Source organism: Daucus carota, chromosome 3 (assembly GCF_001625215.2).
Source record: "Daucus carota subsp. sativus chromosome 3, DH1 v3.0, whole genome shotgun sequence".
In the NCBI taxonomy this organism is placed as follows: Eukaryota; Viridiplantae; Streptophyta; class Magnoliopsida; order Apiales; family Apiaceae; genus Daucus; species Daucus carota.
In genome coordinates, this window is record NC_030383.2 from 40,258,798 (window position 1) to 40,269,022 (window position 10,225).

At 32.9% G+C, this 10,225-nt stretch overlaps 1 long non-coding RNA gene across 1 annotated transcript; it reads left to right on the forward strand.

Annotated features, from left to right (window-relative positions):
- Positions 1 to 1,471: 1,471 nt before the first annotated feature.
- On the forward strand, positions 1,472 to 10,024 carry LOC135151162 (uncharacterized). Its single transcript, XR_010289704.1, has 5 exons — positions 1,472 to 2,326; positions 3,533 to 3,729; positions 4,378 to 7,669; positions 8,876 to 9,072; positions 9,721 to 10,024. It is a non-coding gene; the product is annotated as an uncharacterized LOC135151162 (long non-coding RNA).
- The last annotated feature ends 201 nt before the right edge of the window (positions 10,025 to 10,225 follow it).

Below are 10,225 nucleotides of genomic sequence, written 5' to 3' on the forward strand. Positions count from 1 at the left end.
TGAATTGTCCTGTCAGTTGCTTCCGGATGGACCCTGTTTGTAGTGTGGACGGTGTGACCTATTGGTGTGGTTGTGCTGATGCTGTGTGTGCTGGTGCTCAGGTTGCTAAGCTAGGATTTTGTGAGTTTGGAGACGGTGATAACGCGACAATTTCTGGTCAAGCTCTTATGTTGGTACATATTGTATGGCTCATCTTACTTGGTTTTTTTGTTGTGTTTGGCCACATGTGGGAATTATGACATCTCCATTTTTATATATGTCTCGATCGAAGAATTAAATTAGTATAGTTTACTATATTTTCTCATATACTTTTTGTACTTTATCGCTATGCATAAATAGATATGATTTTTAAGTTTTGTTGGATACTTTCAGTTACCTGCCTTGCACAAGAAAGTAGTTAAAATTTATAAATAATATCAATCAGTTATGTTTTTATATTAGTTTATGTGTATTAATTACCTTTCATGTATTAGACATTTCAAATTATGATGTATAAATAATAGAAATGTTATACATTTCAAATTAATTATGTATTCCGTAATGTATTAATCACTTGAATATTTTACATAAGAATTTAGGTGCAATAGAGATTCTTTAACACGTCATTTTGAGCACTCTTTTATGAGAAAAATATTTTAATGGTTGATTTCCTGTAAGAGACTAAGAGGTGACAACTATTCACGATTCGAGTAACAAATTAGATTAGCACCCAATTGACTGGATTCCAAATTTTATTTTCAAATCATGCTCTCGATATTGGGATTTTGGGGGGGGGGGGGGACCATGAGTGTTCCCCCAAATCTCTTTCCCAAAAAAGTGAGATGAATTAGGAAAAATCCCACACACCTATTATTTTGTTTCAAAATTTTTTATTCCCTTTGTAATACTGATCATGGGAGCACAATAAGAAGCTTTCACAATATTTCTGTTTTTATTTTCTCAATTTCTCTTCTTTTCTTGAACAAAGAATTCTTGGATTGCAACGTAGGAGTATCTCCAATCCGAGATGACAAACATCGTTGATTCATTAAAATAATACTTCCTCATCTCATTTTAAATATCCCTTTTACAAAATATTTTTATTCTAAATAAATTGTTCGTCCGTTCTTTCAATATGTCTTTATCAACAATCTTTCAAAAATATCGCACCTTCTTTTTCATTTTCAATGCAGCTTATTCTATTATTGTAGTAAGTTAATGAGTGAATATTAATGTCATACACACTTATTCACTATTTTAACACTATCCGGTTTTTAGGAGTTATAGTGGCCCACTTCCCTATCACTTTTATATATCTATTTATATCTATTTATATAATAATTCTTGAATGATGCCCAGTGTGACAACCCGGATTTTTCAAAATATTTTATTAATGGTTTTTATAAAAAGGAGGAATAAAATTTAATATTTTATTCCAGTTTGGTAAATTAAAAAAAAAAATATATTTAAAATATATTTGTTTAAATATTTTCCTAGTCATCGGGGTTATGGGAAAATATCTGTTGATCGTGCAATTATCTGTTACGAGATTTAATTGATCTATTTGTATACGATTATGTTTGTGCGTGCATTTATTCCTGCTTTTGATATTATGATACAGTTTATTAAAATATATTATCCTCTTAAATGGATATTTATTTTTGTAAAAATACAAAGATAATTTCAAAAATTATTTTAATTGCTCGATAGTGATCACAAATATTTTTAGGAGTTTGTAAAATTTTAAAAATCTTATTTCTATAAGGACATGATTTTTAATTAGTTTCTGAATGCAGCTAACTTCTAAATTTTGTAAAAATTTTGAAAATGCTCTGTAAATTATGAGTATTTTATTTTATTAGTTTTATAATATTTTGGGATTTATAACAATATTTCGGTAATTTTTGGGAGAAGTTTTACTAATAAGTTATCTCCGTAAATCAGTTAAATACGGATAGAGGGTAAAAACATTAGTTAGCTTATATTAGGTGGAAGCTTCGGTTATTGCCACCGATCAATACTCTTTTGTTTTTCTTCAGCCACGTAATACACCTCCTGCAGTCACCTCCTTTTCCCCAATTTCAAAACCTTCCCTCTGTTAATCTCTCGACCTCACCGCCTCTTCCCCCCTCACTTCTTCCCTCTCCGCCGCTACATCCTTACACGCCCTCTCAATCTCTTCATCCACATAATCACTTATCCTACGTCTCTCTTCTCTCAGCAGCAGCGCCGCTCTCCTCCGTTTCTCCTTCTACTCGAAGCCGTGCTCCTTCCCCTGGGGCTCTCTCTTAATTGATTTCACTTCCTAATTAGAAGTTCATCGTGTTCCATATTCGTTCGAATTTAGGTACAAATCAGACCACTACCTCTTTCAATTACGTATGTATGTGTATGTATATAAGCATAACTCCCATATGTTGTGCTGGGTTATGTAAATTGGGTAGTGTTGGCTTGACTCGGAGTGCATAATTGTTTATATGTTTGTGTATATATGCTTTAATTGGAGTCTTAACTTTGGACATTGTGGGGTACTTGAATTAACAAGAGTATATGACCGGGTATCAAACTTGTTGATGTAAGAACATATGTACAAGTATGATGATTGTTTACATGTTTTTGGAAGGATAATTTAAGAGTTTAAATAGTGGATTAAAGTTTTAAAACTATATGAGATCAAAGTTGAATTTCTAGACTACTGCAGGTCTGTTATTGCGATACAAATTCTGGGCTCATAGGGTCGAGTTATATGCTTAATCTTTGTATGGTTATGTGCTCCTTGAAGTCTATTTTCTACTCGCGAAAGAATTAGATTAATTTAATAAATGAGCTAAAAGATATGTATGTTTTAGTATAGTATGGTGCTGAAAATTCTGGGCAGGTTTGTCCTGTTCCAGGCTCTGTTTTACAGCTTTAAACTTGGATTTTCTTTCTGAAAATTTTACTGTAGGTTGGAATAATATTTAGGAGTGTCTCATAAAAAATTTCGTATTAAAAAGATAAATTTTCAATTTATTAAAAATCATAGACCGAGGGCTGTTTGAACTATTTGTTCTATTTTTCTTTCTTTGCTAGTGCATAGTATGAGGTTATACTTGACTAATTGCATATGATTGATTATTACATTGATTGGCTCGGTTAACCTTGTATATCTAATTAAAAGTGTTTTGCGTATAACAAGTTAGCAATCCTGCTAAAAGATTTTATTATATGTTTACTACAAGTCAAGACAGATTTTCTTATGTGTTTACTGCAAGTCAAGGGATTTTTTTTATATTAATAATTCATGTGTTAGCAATAGTATTGGTTGGTTGTTGGCATTGCAAACAGGTGGATAAGCTTATAAACAGAGGAGATGCTGCCGAAGTTTCGTTATAAATTATATGGATTTAATGCCTATAAAAAGGGTTGTTTGTACAACTATGTGCTATGTGTTTATGTGACTGTGGTATGTATATGCGAAGGGTAGATATATATATATATAGGTCTTAATGCAATTCAGGGTTAGTCAATATGTCTAATCCGACGACTGAAATACTATTTTATCATCGTATAGAATTGAAGACATTGACCGAGGCATTAATCGAGAAGTGATTGAAAGGGGTATTCAGAAATAGCCAAGCAGAATGTTACAAGTTGAAGTAGGACGGAGATTTGTTATAGATAAAAGTGTGTCAGAAGCTGGCAGAAAGGAATGATTATGCGGTATATAGTGTTACTAGGAATCTGAGCTAAACTTTGGAGTTAAGGCAAGTACTTCTACCTTCTCTCACAATTTAGAAGCAAGTATTTCTACCCTACTCCTCTAGTACCTATAGATACTAAAACCTTCTTTATATCATGATTCAAATTATTTGCAATTACTTTCTTGTGAAGCATATCTATTACTTTTAAACTTTTTGGTTGAACGGATAACACTTTTGGTATCAACTCTACACTATGATATGCATAAAGAAATTGTTTTAACAAAATGTTATTCTGGCTCTTGAATTACATGATGGAACTGCAGATTGTTTTAAAAATTAAACTATTGGGTTGTTTTTGCGTAAGAGGCTCGGGCACCGGCCCAGCGTGAAAGGTGGCTCCTTAAGCCCGGATTACCGGAATTCGTAATATTTGTCAACCTTGCTGAATAAGCTTGGTTTATGGACTATAGCATGACTGATCATCTGTTATAGCCAGGTGTCCAATTATTTTTAAAGCCCAATAAAATTGTGAATAGTTTAAAAAGAAGTTACCCTGCCTTCAAGAGATATTTGCTTATACATTCATTTCTGTAGTTTTAAATATTTTCACTTCTTTATTATGGCATTGCTGTACAACAAATATCAATTTCATTTTGTTATTCTTGCTGAGCATTATTGCTCATTCTTGCTATTCCTTCTAACCCTTTTCAGCTAGGAATAAAGATGATTCACTTAAGACTAGGCAAGGATTGCAAGTGGTTGAGTTTCGAGCAGATGGACAGGTAGAGTATTTAGGACGATGTCATTAAGACTAGATGCAGTTGGAGTTCTGCAATTCAATTCAGTTGGAAATTAGATTTGTTTATTTGGTTATCAGCTACTCTTCTTATCGAGGTTTAGCTGATAATGTTGTTTAATTTGTAAATAAGATTTTATAGTTTTAGTTTCTGATTTCAATGCTGTAGCCTGTATGCGATCCTGTTTTCAGGGGGTGAAATTGATTTTGAATTAAAGACCTTCTTTTAAAAAAAAAAAATATCCAGGTTTAGAAATACTTGTTTTTACTTTCTTCCAAAAATACAGGTTTTAAATTGTTTTTCTTTTAATGGCTCAAAACTACAGGTTTTAAATTATTTTTATTTACACGTGGCACCAGATCTAGACCCCCGGATTTGAGGGATGTCACAGTTGGTATCAGAGCTGCAGGTTATAAGTTATTGAAATCAGAATATAGGTGGTAATGCCAGGTTTAATAAAGAGATGCGCTAAGTATAAACTCACGTAGAGGTAGTCTACAACTCTTTGGAAGAGTCTGTGTCAATAGAACCAAGATTCCAATACAGTATTGATTTTGGGTATAACATAGTGTGTATAATAGTTCTCTTAGTTCTCTTGACCCAGAACTAGTAAGTTTATATATCAGGGAAGGAAGAACATGCCCCACTAGATCTAGTCTATTGAGTAGTTAGTACCAATATCAGCAAACAAATAGATTCACCTGTTGAGACTAGAATGTCAATAATTATTTCATAGTCCTCGTCACCAAGACAGAGATAAATTAGAAGGGTGACTTTATGTGTGTATATTATGGATCAAATTTCTTAACACTAGTTTAATTGAGTTAGAAACTCATAGTAGGTGGATAAGATTTCCTTCAGTATTCATCAGCTTGTTAGTTGATTTAGAGTCCAAATCACTTAAAGGATAGACCTATTAGGTAAGCTTTATAATGGGAGCCAATTGGGGTTGGATCAGTAGAGGTTCCCACATAGTCTAGAGTACCCTTTGTTGTGTCTGCCAAGTTTTTGAGAACTATTTGGAGAGTCACCTTCTGATTCTTCTCAGTGATATATAGAATTGGTGAAAGAATATAGGTATTACCAGGTCCGAATTTAAAGCTTTGTATATAGTGAAGTAGTGAGCATTAGAGCTAATACAAGAATATTAAACTTGTAGGGTCAAGTAAGAAGTTCCGTACATAGTTAAGTAATGGACGCTAAAGTTATTTAGAGCTCGTGTAGATTAGTGGATATAGTACTTATGAGTAAGTTAAGACGTCAACACTCAGCGGTGATGATTATACGAAACTCGATAATATTTCGGACTATGCGAAGCTGAGCAGGACTTCTGACGATCATGGATATTTATGATGAGATCTTCACAGACCATTGTGAGTCGACGATAATTTATGTTATTGAGCATCATCGATTGCTGAAAAATAGAAGAAGATTAGAATCAAATAATGATCCATCAGAGCAACATATCTTGAACAATCTTGGCAATACCTTCCTCTTTTATTGATTATATTGATTACTTTCTTCATCAATGAATTGTCTTGACATCTTTTTCCTAGAGACATTTAATAAATACTACATTTCTCTCTCTCTTGAGTTATAAAATGATACTTGTGTCTATTTTATCATTTCTAACTAATCTTTTCATTGAAACTAGCACCTTTGGAACCTATTCAATTTTTAACCCAAGGTGCGCATCAAAGATTCATTCATCAAAAGTCAATCATTCTTAATTGATTTTGAATATCTATTATATCATTCTACTCTAACTGAGATGAACAACCCTACCTATAGGGGACACAAGGACTACCAGTCTGTGTGATAGGAGTTGGATGGGACGCCATCACTTGTGTGTGTTGTACATTACAAGAAGGTTAACTACCTTTAGTAGTGTCTTAATTTAGACACGCAACACCAAGTTCTTTAGATCATATTGATCTCTCGGTTATTCTTTTGTTTCCAATCACGTAATATTTGTTCCAATAGATCTAATCTTTCATATTCTTGTAATCTTTAATAGTTGAAGGTATGCCAACTGAGTTGCCAAGTAAAATTAAGCCTTTATAGTAGGAGGTACCATGAGCAAAAGCGAATGATGATGCGAATATACGACAGCAATCAAGAGGATATCACCTCATAAAGAAGTATTATGGATTTAAGAGATCGTACTCTCTAGTTTTCTTTTCGCTGATTCCGAGGACGGAATCCTTTTAAGGGGGGTAGATTGTGACAACCCGGATTTTTCAAAATATTTTATTAATGGTTTTTATAAAAAGGAGGAATAAAATTTAATATTTTATTCCAGTTTGGTAAATTAAAAAAAAAAATATATTTAAAATATATTTGTTTAAATATTTTCCTAGTCATCGGGGTTATGGGAAAATATCTGTTGATCGTGCAATTATCTGTTACGAGATTTAATTGATCTATTTGTATACGATTATGTTTGTGCGTGCATTTATTCCTGCTTTTGATATTATGATACAGTTTATTAAAATATATTATCCTCTTAAATGGATATTTATTTTTGTAAAAATACAAAGATAATTTCAAAAATTATTTTAATTGCTCGATAGTGATCACAAATATTTTTAGGAGTTTGTAAAATTTTAAAAATCTTATTTCTATAAGGACATGATTTTTAATTAGTTTCTGAATGCAGCTAACTTCTAAATTTTGTAAAAATTTTGAAAATGCTCTGTAAATTATGAGTATTTTATTTTATTAGTTTTATAATATTTTGGGATTTATAACAATATTTCGGTAATTTTTGGGAGAAGTTTTACTAATAAGTTATCTCCGTAAATCAGTTAAATACGGATAGAGGGTAAAAACATTAGTTAGCTTATATTAGGTGGAAGCTTCGGTTATTGCCACCGATCAATACTCTTTTGTTTTTCTTCAGCCACGTAATACACCTCCTGCAGTCACCTCCTTTTCCCCAATTTCAAAACCTTCCCTCTGTTAATCTCTCGACCTCACCGCCTCTTCCCCCCTCACTTCTTCCCTCTCCGCCGCTACATCCTTACACGCCCTCTCAATCTCTTCATCCACATAATCACTTATCCTACGTCTCTCTTCTCTCAGCAGCAGCGCCGCTCTCCTCCGTTTCTCCTTCTACTCGAAGCCGTGCTCCTTCCCCTGGGGCTCTCTCTTAATTGATTTCACTTCCTAATTAGAAGTTCATCGTGTTCCATATTCGTTCGAATTTAGGTACAAATCAGACCACTACCTCTTTCAATTACGTATGTATGTGTATGTATATAAGCATAACTCCCATATGTTGTGCTGGGTTATGTAAATTGGGTAGTGTTGGCTTGACTCGGAGTGCATAATTGTTTATATGTTTGTGTATATATGCTTTAATTGGAGTCTTAACTTTGGACATTGTGGGGTACTTGAATTAACAAGAGTATATGACCGGGTATCAAACTTGTTGATGTAAGAACATATGTACAAGTATGATGATTGTTTACATGTTTTTGGAAGGATAATTTAAGAGTTTAAATAGTGGATTAAAGTTTTAAAACTATATGAGATCAAAGTTGAATTTCTAGACTACTGCAGGTCTGTTATTGCGATACAAATTCTGGGCTCATAGGGTCGAGTTATATGCTTAATCTTTGTATGGTTATGTGCTCCTTGAAGTCTATTTTCTACTCGCGAAAGAATTAGATTAATTTAATAAATGAGCTAAAAGATATGTATGTTTTAGTATAGTATGGTGCTGAAAATTCTGGGCAGGTTTGTCCTGTTCCAGGCTCTGTTTTACAGCTTTAAACTTGGATTTTCTTTCTGAAAATTTTACTGTAGGTTGGAATAATATTTAGGAGTGTCTCATAAAAAATTTCGTATTAAAAAGATAAATTTTCAATTTATTAAAAATCATAGACCGAGGGCTGTTTGAACTATTTGTTCTATTTTTCTTTCTTTGCTAGTGCATAGTATGAGGTTATACTTGACTAATTGCATATGATTGATTATTACATTGATTGGCTCGGTTAACCTTGTATATCTAATTAAAAGTGTTTTGCGTATAACAAGTTAGCAATCCTGCTAAAAGATTTTATTATATGTTTACTACAAGTCAAGACAGATTTTCTTATGTGTTTACTGCAAGTCAAGGGATTTTTTTTATATTAATAATTCATGTGTTAGCAATAGTATTGGTTGGTTGTTGGCATTGCAAACAGGTGGATAAGCTTATAAACAGAGGAGATGCTGCCGAAGTTTCGTTATAAATTATATGGATTTAATGCCTATAAAAAGGGTTGTTTGTACAACTATGTGCTATGTGTTTATGTGACTGTGGTATGTATATGCGAAGGGTAGATATATATATATATAGGTCTTAATGCAATTCAGGGTTAGTCAATATGTCTAATCCGACGACTGAAATACTATTTTATCATCGTATAGAATTGAAGACATTGACCGAGGCATTAATCGAGAAGTGATTGAAAGGGGTATTCAGAAATAGCCAAGCAGAATGTTACAAGTTGAAGTAGGACGGAGATTTGTTATAGATAAAAGTGTGTCAGAAGCTGGCAGAAAGGAATGATTATGCGGTATATAGTGTTACTAGGAATCTGAGCTAAACTTTGGAGTTAAGGCAAGTACTTCTACCTTCTCTCACAATTTAGAAGCAAGTATTTCTACCCTACTCCTCTAGTACCTATAGATACTAAAACCTTCTTTATATCATGATTCAAATTATTTGCAATTACTTTCTTGTGAAGCATATCTATTACTTTTAAACTTTTTGGTTGAACGGATAACACTTTTGGTATCAACTCTACACTATGATATGCATAAAGAAATTGTTTTAACAAAATGTTATTCTGGCTCTTGAATTACATGATGGAACTGCAGATTGTTTTAAAAATTAAACTATTGGGTTGTTTTTGCGTAAGAGGCTCGGGCACCGGCCCAGCGTGAAAGGTGGCTCCTTAAGCCCGGATTACCGGAATTCGTAATATTTGTCAACCTTGCTGAATAAGCTTGGTTTATGGACTATAGCATGACTGATCATCTGTTATAGCCAGGTGTCCAATTATTTTTAAAGCCCAATAAAATTGTGAATAGTTTAAAAAGAAGTTACCCTGCCTTCAAGAGATATTTGCTTATACATTCATTTCTGTAGTTTTAAATATTTTCACTTCTTTATTATGGCATTGCTGTACAACAAATATCAATTTCATTTTGTTATTCTTGCTGAGCATTATTGCTCATTCTTGCTATTCCTTCTAACCCTTTTCAGCTAGGAATAAAGATGATTCACTTAAGACTAGGCAAGGATTGCAAGTGGTTGAGTTTCGAGCAGATGGACAGGTAGAGTATTTAGGACGATGTCATTAAGACTAGATGCAGTTGGAGTTCTGCAATTCAATTCAGTTGGAAATTAGATTTGTTTATTTGGTTATCAGCTACTCTTCTTATCGAGGTTTAGCTGATAATGTTGTTTAATTTGTAAATAAGATTTTATAGTTTTAGTTTCTGATTTCAATGCTGTAGCCTGTATGCGATCCTGTTTTCAGGGGGTGAAATTGATTTTGAATTAAAGACCTTCTTTTAAAAAAAAAAAATATCCAGGTTTAGAAATACTTGTTTTTACTTTCTTCCAAAAATACAGGTTTTAAATTGTTTTTCTTTTAATGGCTCAAAACTACAGGTTTTAAATTATTTTTATTTACACGTGGCACCAGATCTAGACCCCCGGATTTGAGGGATGTCACACCCAGTCACAAAATCCACGTAATTCGTTAAAAG